Source organism: Saccopteryx leptura, chromosome 4, assembly GCF_036850995.1.
Source record: "Saccopteryx leptura isolate mSacLep1 chromosome 4, mSacLep1_pri_phased_curated, whole genome shotgun sequence".
NCBI classification, from domain to species: domain Eukaryota; kingdom Metazoa; phylum Chordata; class Mammalia; order Chiroptera; family Emballonuridae; genus Saccopteryx; species Saccopteryx leptura.
This window is the reverse complement of record NC_089506.1, coordinates 7,621,500-7,631,794: the sequence shown is the minus strand read 5'-3', so window position 1 is coordinate 7,631,794 and position 10,295 is coordinate 7,621,500. Positions and strand designations below refer to the sequence as shown.

At 42.5% G+C, this 10,295-nt stretch overlaps 1 long non-coding RNA gene across 1 annotated transcript; it reads left to right on the top strand.

The window, feature by feature from the left end:
* Window positions 1-250: 250 nt before the first annotated feature.
* LOC136402478 (uncharacterized) lies at window positions 251-9,605 on the top strand. Its single transcript, XR_010750977.1, has 3 exons — window positions 251-470; window positions 9,122-9,226; window positions 9,391-9,605. It is a non-coding gene; the product is annotated as an uncharacterized lncRNA (long non-coding RNA).
* Window positions 9,606-10,295: the final 690 nt, after the last annotated feature.

Here is a 10,295-nt window from a genome sequence, read left to right as displayed (position 1 = left end):
CAGGCTTTCCAAACAGAAAAAAAAAAAGGAGGGGGGGGTGGAGCAGTTCCTTTGAACTGTTTGTACACAAATCATTCCTCCGAGAGCAGAGCGGAGACATCAGAAATTCTTCACGGGAGTCAGATGGGAGGTCAGGGCCGCTCCTCGCAGCCGGTGGGCAGGCGATGAAAGCAAGCTTATAAAACGGACAAAACAAAACAACACAGCACAGCTTTGCCTCCTTGCCTTCGTGATGAAACGCGGACACGAGGTTGATTTTCGGGCAGTAAACAGGGCGGCTGGAGCTCCGTCTCGCCCGATGGGGACCGGGGCGCCATCGATGTGCTATGATGGATGGATTGGTGCTGAGGATGGGAAAACTGAGGGCAGACCCTTGGCGAGAATCCTTCTTTTAGGAGCCAGCTGACAGAGGAGCGGAATGTTGACTCCCATCACGAATCCTCAAGACCACCATCATCAGAGCAGGCAAAGTATATATTTGCTCAGGGAAACATCTGGTGAGGAAGGTCTCCCGAGTCTCATCAGCCAGCGGCTGGCAGGCGCCCCAGCCTGCGCTGGGTTTCATTAGCGGCTGTTGACTGGGCACTGCACCAGGGTTGTCCTTCTGTCCTGAGCTCACGGGGACGGAAACGAGCTCCTTAACGGCCTGTTGCTCACGACAGACTTTAAATTAAAAAATAAAATCACTCACTGATCTGTATTTTATTCAGTTGTACTCTTGAATTTTATGTAGCCTGGGCAAAGAGCTCTAAATAAAGGATCCAGACAGTAAGTTATGAAATGAGTGTGTGAGTCAGCCCCAGTGTTTACACGTACAACTGGGCTGCTTTCGGCATGTGACAGACGCTGTGTTTTTACCTTGTAACACTTGGTGCACAGAGATCTCGAGGTCGCGTCTAATGCTTTCTAGTGAAACGATTGGAATTGGCAAAATTATATACACAGAAACCCTCTTAAAGTCCAAACAGAGGCACTTTTCCCGGCAAAATATATTTTCATCAAACTGTCAAAACTACCTAGCAACTGGTACTCTCCTCTCTGCTTCTCTGAGCTCGATTGTTTGAGTCTCTCGTAGAATCTGACTGTGCAGTATTGGTTCTTCCGCAGCTGCCTTCCTGAGCATAAGTCCTCCTTGTTCGTCCAGGTGGTTGCATATTGCAGGATTTTCTCCTTTTTTTTTTTTTTTTTTTTTTTTTTTTACAGAGACAGAGAGAGAGTCAGAGAGAGGGATAGACAGGGACAGACAGACAGGAACGGAGAGAGATGAGAAGCATCAATCATCAGTTTTTCGTTGCTACACCTTAGTTGTTCATTGTTTGCTCTCTCATATATGCCTTGACCGCGGACCTTCAGCAGACCAAGTAACCCCTTGCTCGAGCCAGCGACCTTGGGTCCAAGCTGGTGAGCTTTGCTCAAACTAGATGAGCCCGCGCTCAAGCTGGTGACCTCGGGGTCTCAAACTTGGGTCCTCGGCATCCCAGTCCGACGCTATATCCACTGCGCCACCGCCTGGTCAGGCTCTTTTTTTTTTTTGAGACCAGATAATATTCCATTGTATGTATATACTATGTGTTCTTGATCCACTCATCTGTTGATGGCCATTTAGGTTGTTTCCATGTCTTAGCTATTGTGAATAATGCTGCAGCCAGAGAATGCAGCTAACTCTTGGAGATTCTGATGTCAGTTTGAGAAAGTGGCAAAATCCGAACTCATGCACACCGTTGGAGGGAACGTCACATGGTGCAGCCACTATGGAAAACAGTATGAAAATTCCTTTAAAAAGTGAAGGCTAGAACTACCACATGACCCAGTAATCCCATTTCTGGGTGTCGATGCAAGTCAATGATTTTGGACATAGCAACTTGCAAATACCACATCACAAGGCCGTCTAATGACTGATATAGAATCATATAGGATTGCTGTGTGCTCTAACGCATTCTCTGGTGAAAATTGGTCAATCTTTTCACCAGAGAATGCGTTAGAGCACACAGCAAGAAGGAGAGTGATATTTCTGTTTTGTGCCGCACCAGCCTGCAGCAGCCGATGCTATTCTTAAGTTTCGGTAATTGTTTGGGTCATCAATCTCTGGCAAGAACTTCTCTGCATGCTCAGTTATAGGGAAGCCTCACGCTGTGCTACATTAAAAGATGATGAATCTCTGTCCAGGTGAAGTGGTGCCCTCTGGCTATCATAATGTATCTCCATTTTGTTTACAGATGGACCCTCACTATGCTCAATGGCAGCGGGGTACACAAGGTTTTATAAATAGATGAAACATTTGCTCCAGGTAATATCAGGACATCTGCAGCTGAAAGTCTAGGGAAAATGATTACGGTTCCCTGTAAAATAAATGACTTCGGGTAAATCGTTGTGATAAGCTATTCAAATGATTAAAGATTATTTATTGAAAATATGCTCTTTACAAAATAATTCAAATTTTAACTTTCAGTTCTCACTCTTAAAAAGATAAAGTCTCTGTCTTCTACCTAAACATAACTTTACATTGTCATATATCATTTTGGTCATTTATAAATTTGAAAGGAATATCTTTCTAATCCTTGCTCTTTGATTCATTAAGCCCTCAACCATATTTTGACATTAGTTTTAGCTTTGGATCAGAGTGTTTTATTTTTTGACAGAAAATTTATTTTCTGACCACACAATAGGACTAACTCTCCTCTTCTGCTGTTTGGTTTATAAAGACAGCTGTGTATCCTTCCTTATTAATCAAAGGTGGCATTTTATAGATAAATATATAGGAGGAAAGTTGAGCAGAACTTGCTGTAACTTTTTGTTTTGGTTTTTAATTTTTTTTAAATTATTGATTTATTTTTCTTTGGAGTGAAAAGAAAGGAGAGAAAGAGAAAAAATAAACATTGATTTGTTGTTCCATTTATTTATGCATTCATTGGTTGACTCTTGTTTCACCCTGAGCAAAGATCAAGCGCTCCACCTTGGGGTATCAGGACAATGCTCTAACCAGCTGAGCTATCTGGCCAGGGCTCATATTTTGTTTCTTTTTTTTTTTTTCTTTTCATTTTTATGAAGCTGGAAACAAGGAGAGACAGTCAGACAGACTCCCACATGCGCCCGACCGGGATCCACCCGGCACGCCCACCAGGGGGCGATGCTCTGCCCATCCTGGGCGTCACCATGTTGCGACCAGAGCCACTCTAGAGCCTGGGGCAGAGGCCACAGAGCCATCCCCAGCGCCCGGGCCATCTTTGCTCCAGTGGAGCCTTGGCTGCGGGAGGGGAAGAGAGAGACAGAGAAGAAAGCGCGGTGGAGGGGTGGAGAAGCAAATGGGCGCTTCTCCTGTGTGCCCTGGCCGGGAATCGAACCCGGGACCTCCGCACGCTAGGCCGATGCTCTACCACTGAGCCAACCGGCCAGGGCCATATTTTGTTTCTTGTATGCAGGATTTCTATATATGTACTAGAACAAACACTTATTTTTGAACATAAAATCTTTATTCAGTTTAATAGCTTCCTGTTACAGTTGTCTCAAAATGACCTCTTACTATTGTAGAATTAATTACCAGTTTTTGTTAATAATTCTTTCTGTTTTTACTTTATGCATTTTGAGGCTGTGTGGCAAGGTGCATAAATAGCTTATAGTTTTTATGTTTTATGAAGGTTTCTGTAGTCCTTGTATTCTTATTAATGCCATTTGCCTTTCATGTTATTTTGTCTAATTTTAATATTACTAGGATATCTTCAATTGTTATATATGCACAGTATACATTTCTCATTTTAAAATTTTCTTCCTTTCTCCATGTTTTTATTATATATATATATATATAATATATATATATTTACAAGGAGCTTAAAATAGATTAACAGTACAGTCAGAATTTGTATATATAAAAGTCTAATGCATTAATATTTATTATAACTTCTGATATATCTTAGCTTTTAAAAAATATTTTTTGTTTATTATTTATGGCAGTGTTCCTCCATAGCTTTTCTTTCTTTCCTCCCTTCCTAATTGGCTCTATGGTTGACTGCAATAAATACCACAAGGCCCAGCCATCCTGGAGTTAAGTGGGAACATGTGACTAATTTTGGTCAATGGGACATAGTGCAAGCCAGCTTTCTAGAGTCTTTCTTAGGAGACAGTGAGTGGTGCCCTTTCTACCCCCTTCCTTGTCCCTTGCCACCTTCTGGTGCCTGGTAGATGGACGCTTCCTAGGGCCTAAGGGGAGGACCACTCCCCGCCCCCCCCCTCCCCCGGCTGGCTTGCCGTTGAGTTGCAGGGTCTCTCAGGATAGCACCGAACTGACTAACCATACCAGGTCTCGCCACTAATGTGATTAACGTGAGCATGCGCCCAAAAACAAACTTTCTGAATGTGTGTGCGTTGTAGTTAAATTCTATTTCAATAAGTATACCTTTGCTCCATAATTCTCCAGAATTTTTTTTTCTTCTTGATTCCTGTTGGATTGATAATTTTCTCTACCCCTTTCTTTTTCTCTGCATGCACAGAGAAGTATACAGATCTTATCCTCAGTTTTTTAAGCAAATGCAATTATGTATTCTAAAGTAAATTGTAAAGTTATTACTATCTCCTCTTAAGCAAAATACAGACCTTATTTAGTCAAATAGGCAGTGTATTCCAATGTCCCCATTTTATTATTATCTAAACTAATTGCTGACCAATAGACGTTTCTTACATAATAGAAATATATTCTTTAATCTGAACTGTCTAATGTAATGGCCACATCTGGCCATGAGCACTTGAAGTATATTTAGTATGATTGAGGAAATGATTTTCTAATTACATTTAATTTAAATTATTTTTAAAATTAAATTTTCATAGCCACATTTGGCTAGTAGCTGTACCATAGGACTATGCCGGGAGAGGTTTAATTTTCATTTTCTCTCTATCACTTAAACAAGAGGTGAGTCATGACATATCTGAGCCAGACTTCCTGTCTGAGGGTCCTGTCTCAATCTCTCTCTCCTATGACAGCACTCATTTTTCAGGATTTACCTTAAATTATATTATCATTCATTAATTATCCTTCTTTCCTCACTAAGTTACAGAATATTCTATCTCAAACCATCTAATCTAAACTCGTTATTTGATGGATGAGCAAGAAGAGACTAAGAGAGTTAAATTAAGATTATTAAATTTAATTAGTTTTATGTGACATTTCACATTCTGTTCTGGGTATTGACTTCTAAAACTTAATTTCAGTAAACTTGTATAATATGACTACGTTAAGTATTGCTTGTAATAACTATCTGTTGATAAGGGATTGTAAATACTTTTTTTTTATATTGAGAGTTTTTTATAGTATTCTATTCTATCAATCGGAAAGGGAGTGCTAAAATGTACCACATATTAATGGTGGTAGTATGTTAATCCTCATTTGAAGGCATTAAAATAGAGTAAGTGAACATTATTCTCAAAATAAGTTTAAAATGCTTTTATAAATACAAGGTGTTAGTAGATAGTACACACCTTCATTTGCATTATCACAGTTTGATATGGTAATCTGGCATAAAATACTGTAACATCCAATTTAAGAGGAAAAGTACCATGCAAAACACATCTCAACTCTCAAGATTTTTTTTTTATATTATTCATTACTGGTTCCACTCAAAAAATGAAGGCTATGACATAAGTGTTATGAAGACTAACACCATTAAAGTGACTGAAAAATTAGCATATCTTTGCATTAGAGTGCATTAAGGTTTATGTCTAAACATCCCAAAATGCTGACAAAGAAACGTCCGTTTTGGCAAAGAGCAGTGCTGCATGGTAATTGTTATATATATTTGAAAAGTGAGTAAGAAGTAAGGGCTTTAAAATTTTAAATCTCATTAGACTCGAACAGAAATTTAGTGCTCAAAGAGACCTTGGAAACAATCCAATCCAACCCCTTCACGAGCAATGACTCGGAATTTTAAGGACGTTCACTGACTCCTCTTAGAAACCACAGTGAATTCGCTGGAATCAGGACTGCACTTGAGGTCCGCTGTCCCTGTCAAGTACGCTTTCCTTAGAGCCAGGCTGTGTCTCCAGACGTCGTGTTCGTCGAGGACGTATTTTAAAGAATATGAGATTGTAGTTCCACCACAGGATTATTCTATAGGAAAGTTCGCGTCTCTTGCTTAGTTCGTGAGGCACAAAGGAGAGTGTGGTCTCTATGTATCATCACACCGACAGGCCAACCGGACTCCTTGCTGTCACTCGCCAAGGAGAAAAGGAAGGCAGCCCCGGTCCAGCTCTCGGCTGGTTAGAGCCCTGAACCTATGCCTCGAGGCTGTGGGTTCGATCCCAGTCAGCGCACACACAGGAATCAACCAATGAATGCACAAATAAGTGCAACAACAGGTCAATGTTTCTCTCTCTCTCTTCCTCTAAAAAAATCAATAAAAATAAATTTGGAAAAAAAGAAGATAAGAAGAGGAAGCCTTGTCATTAACTAAATACCATGGCCTCAACATTTTCTCCACTTTCTATTTTAATAATAATAGCCCATTTTTCTGTACCATTTGACCGTCATCATCGACCTATGTGGAACTTTTCTTCACGAGAGGGCTTATGCACGCAATGAGATTGCATTCAGGATGTACTGCAGACCAGAAACTGTGCTAGGCACGCGAGTGCCAAGTCAAATAAAACGGTGAGGTCCCTCCCTGACCTTCACGGGGAACGCCTCTTGCGGTCGTTGTGATCCTTACGTATTCTTTATGCTTGCGGCAAAAATAACACACCCAGGGACACAGAGTCATCAATCGGGTCCAAAGACCCAACGATCTTAAGTGAGCACAGAAAAAGCATTGATTCGTCGGGCAAAATGAAAGCCGTCGCTAACACTGACTTGGAGGATGAGGCGCAATGATGCAGGAACGTCGGCGGGAAGTCCAAACAAGCAGCACTGAGCGCTCCGCGCAGACGCGCAACCAGAGCCGGACGGCAGTTGATGTTCTGCAAGGATAATGGGGCTCAAGCATGGGAAGTCTCGCTGCAGATGGAAGGTGGCTGAAAGGGCAGGTGGGAGGTGAGCAGTCTGCAAATATGATGTGGTCAGGGAGAGCCATCTGGGAGTTTAGATTCCAGAGATGATGAGATGCATTCATGAGTTTGCTCTGGAGAAGAGGAACCACTAGGATAGATACCTGTAGATGGACGGACAGACGGATAGATAGATAGATAGATAGATAGATAGATAGATAGATAGATAGATAGAAAACTATGTACTGACCTGTGCCCTCCCCAAATCCTTTTATCCTTTTATTGAAGTTCTAGCCCTCCTCCATGTGATAATATTTGGATGTAAGGATTTGGGAAGGTAATTAGGTTTAAATGAGGTCAAGAAAAGGGGTATCATGATGGGCTTAGCACCCTTAGGAGGGACATTAGAGAGCTTGCTCCCTTGTCCTGTCTTCTTGAGAGGGCACCGAGGGTAGGTGACACTAGCCACGTCATGTAACAAATGTTCCTTGCTTCTTCCTAGAGCACAGATGGAATCTTTTTGCATTTTATCCCATTGATGCATTGGAACGTATCATGAATACCACATAGCTGGTGATATTTTCTGTGTGTCTTCAGCTTAGTAACTTCATCTCTCTTTTCATTGGCCGTTACTGTATTTAATATTGCCATATAACTTTTTCACTGTGGCCTGGCAAGTAGCTCACTTTCTTAAAAGTATATCTACTCTTGCTAAAACTGTTGCCATTTTCCTGCATGGCATGGGTAGGAAGTAGCATGGTATCACATGTAATTAGCCTCAGGCGCCCGTTCGCCCCTTTGGATTTAAGGAGAATTCGGCTTTGTTATCTGTACTGTAAAACCTAAAAGACAAAAGCAATGCACAGATGGTTATGCAGAGGGAGCCCCTGCTTCGTATTTGCAAATCCATGGGCCCAGCGTGTGCATTTGTTTGTAGGTGGAACATAATCAAGCTAGTGGAAGCCATTCGTTTGCACCCTGGTAACACTGTTCTCTATTTCAATACAGAAAAATACTCTTGGCTTTGGTACCAGGTTGACAGCAGCCTTACTTGAGAAAAATGTAACAGTGAATCCAAAAGACAGGCTGACAAAAGAGTAAGCATGTAAATCTTACCCAGTAACAAAAATAACAAGTTAAATTGTCTTCAGATCAGTTGAAGGAGAACTGATGACTCCTTTATACTGTACATATGTTTTAATAAAATACAGTGATCCGGCTAACAAACAGTCCATTCCCATCAGCTCTGGGCTTGAAACAATCAAGTTAGCCTTATACAGCAGGTGCTTTTAACTGGACATATCTTGTCCATACTGGTTTAAAAGGTCATAAAACCAGAGGCTTTAAAAAAAATTTTTTTAAAGCGTGGATATTACACTATAGCCTAATATTTTTACTCAAAGAAAATAAAAAGGAAGGACTTATATATTTTATGACCTTCCATTCTTCAAAGGAAAAAGAAAGAAAGACCAACTGGTCAGAGATTGGTTGATTGTAACAGGATTTTCTAGGACATCGGCAGAGTTGCAAACCTTCCGCCTCTCTGGGGGTGTTTAACCTCCACCTTGGGGGCTCGGCTGCAGGGAGGGGAAGAAGCCATGGGGTCGCAGGGGCTGGTTCTGAGGGTTGCGGCGGCTCTCCCCTTTGCTGTAGCTCTCTGGGCCACATTACCTGGGCTGTTTGCACCTCTCCGCAGCCCTGAAAGAAATTACACTCCTCTCCTTCGCTTGAGACACTTGCATCGAGCTGTTAATGAGCTAGTCTGCCGACACTCTAAATGTATTTAAAAGTTTTATATGCTGTATTTATTGCAGAGCCTCTGGGACATTGAAAAAGTGTGAGTATCTTTATAACCTTCCTTTGAAATTCCTTCCTATCCATCAAGTAAATGGCTAAATGAGCAGATAAATACATTACAGAAGTGACTGACTCTCGATGCCTGTACTCACCAGAGGCAAAGGGTCATGAATGACTAATTCACGCCCCAGGCATCTTACTGCCTTCCTAACGGATAATGTGACCATGCTCTAAAAGCAAATGAATCTCAATTGCTTTCCTCTGCTATTTATAAAATATTTTTGTGGTAGATAAACAAATGTACATTAGGATGTAGGGAGAGCCACCAGAAACGGGGCCTCTTTTTCTTTTCCTGTAGGACTCGGCATATTGGAAGTGTCCCCCTCCTGCTCCACCGTGTCCCTTGTCAGCTTGGGAGAGAGCCAGTGTGCCCTGTCAGGCCTTGTACCTAAGAAGGATACCTGTGAGTATTTCAACCTTTTCTCCTCAAGCAGTTGTAAATGTTAAGAGCAGTTCGGCTGCTTCAAGCCACTGCCGAGTGGCTCTGAGTTGCTAGATTGATCTGGATGAAAATATCAAAGGGGCACAAATGCTGTCGATATTTCCCCTAATGTTTCCTTTACGAAGGTCTGCACAGGTGGAGGCCCCAAGTTCTACCGTGTGATTGACGCCCACGTCAAGGTTACCTGTGGAGCGGTAGTGGTCACTGGCATTCATACGGGTTCTTCACTTGGACAGTTTCCTGCCTCCTCAGTAAACAAAAGTGCCAACTGCCCGCCTGCTCAGCGTCTAAAAGTTAATTTCTCATTCCATATGATTGAGATGAGGATTTGTTTGTTTTTTTTTTTTTTTTTAAAGATATGGTAGTATTCGTTCAAATAATAAATAGATTGAGATACATTAATTGACTCTGAATGGACCAGGTCAGTTTCTTCTTCTAAAACAGACTCATACCGTATGGTTTCTTTCTCCCTGCGTTCTTATTTTGGTGCGTGTGGCCGTCAAAGGTCCTGTGTGTGTAGTGGTGGCCATGCTGGTCAGTCCTCTGGAGCCGGCGCAGTGCAGGAAGAGCTACCCAGCGAGGTGACTTTGAAAGGGAAGCGTCACTTAGTGTCATGAACGAGGGAAGTGCAGAGGTCCAGCATATGGCCGAGGCAGCAGCGGCGGGTCCTTCCCAGAGCCATCCGTCCGCCCGGAGTAGCTTTACAGGGGTCATTCCATTTAGTTCGTAGGTCGAGCAGAACTATTCACATTGCAAGTGACAGAATTCCACGGCAACCCGCTTCATCAGAAGCGGACAAGGGATGTTTCACGTGTTCAGACGGTCCAGAAGTGAGGGCGTCAGGCGTGGCAGGACACGGACCAGCGGCGGGCCCCTGACCCGGCTGCCTGCACTTCCAGGCCCTGCTCGTCCGTGCTGGCTCCGTCCGTGGGCTCTGTGTCAGGGTCCCTGGGAGGACCAGGCTCCCACCCCTCTCACTGAGACAGTTGCTGTGAAGGGTAGTACATCTCCCTCAAAGTCCAGATAAAAT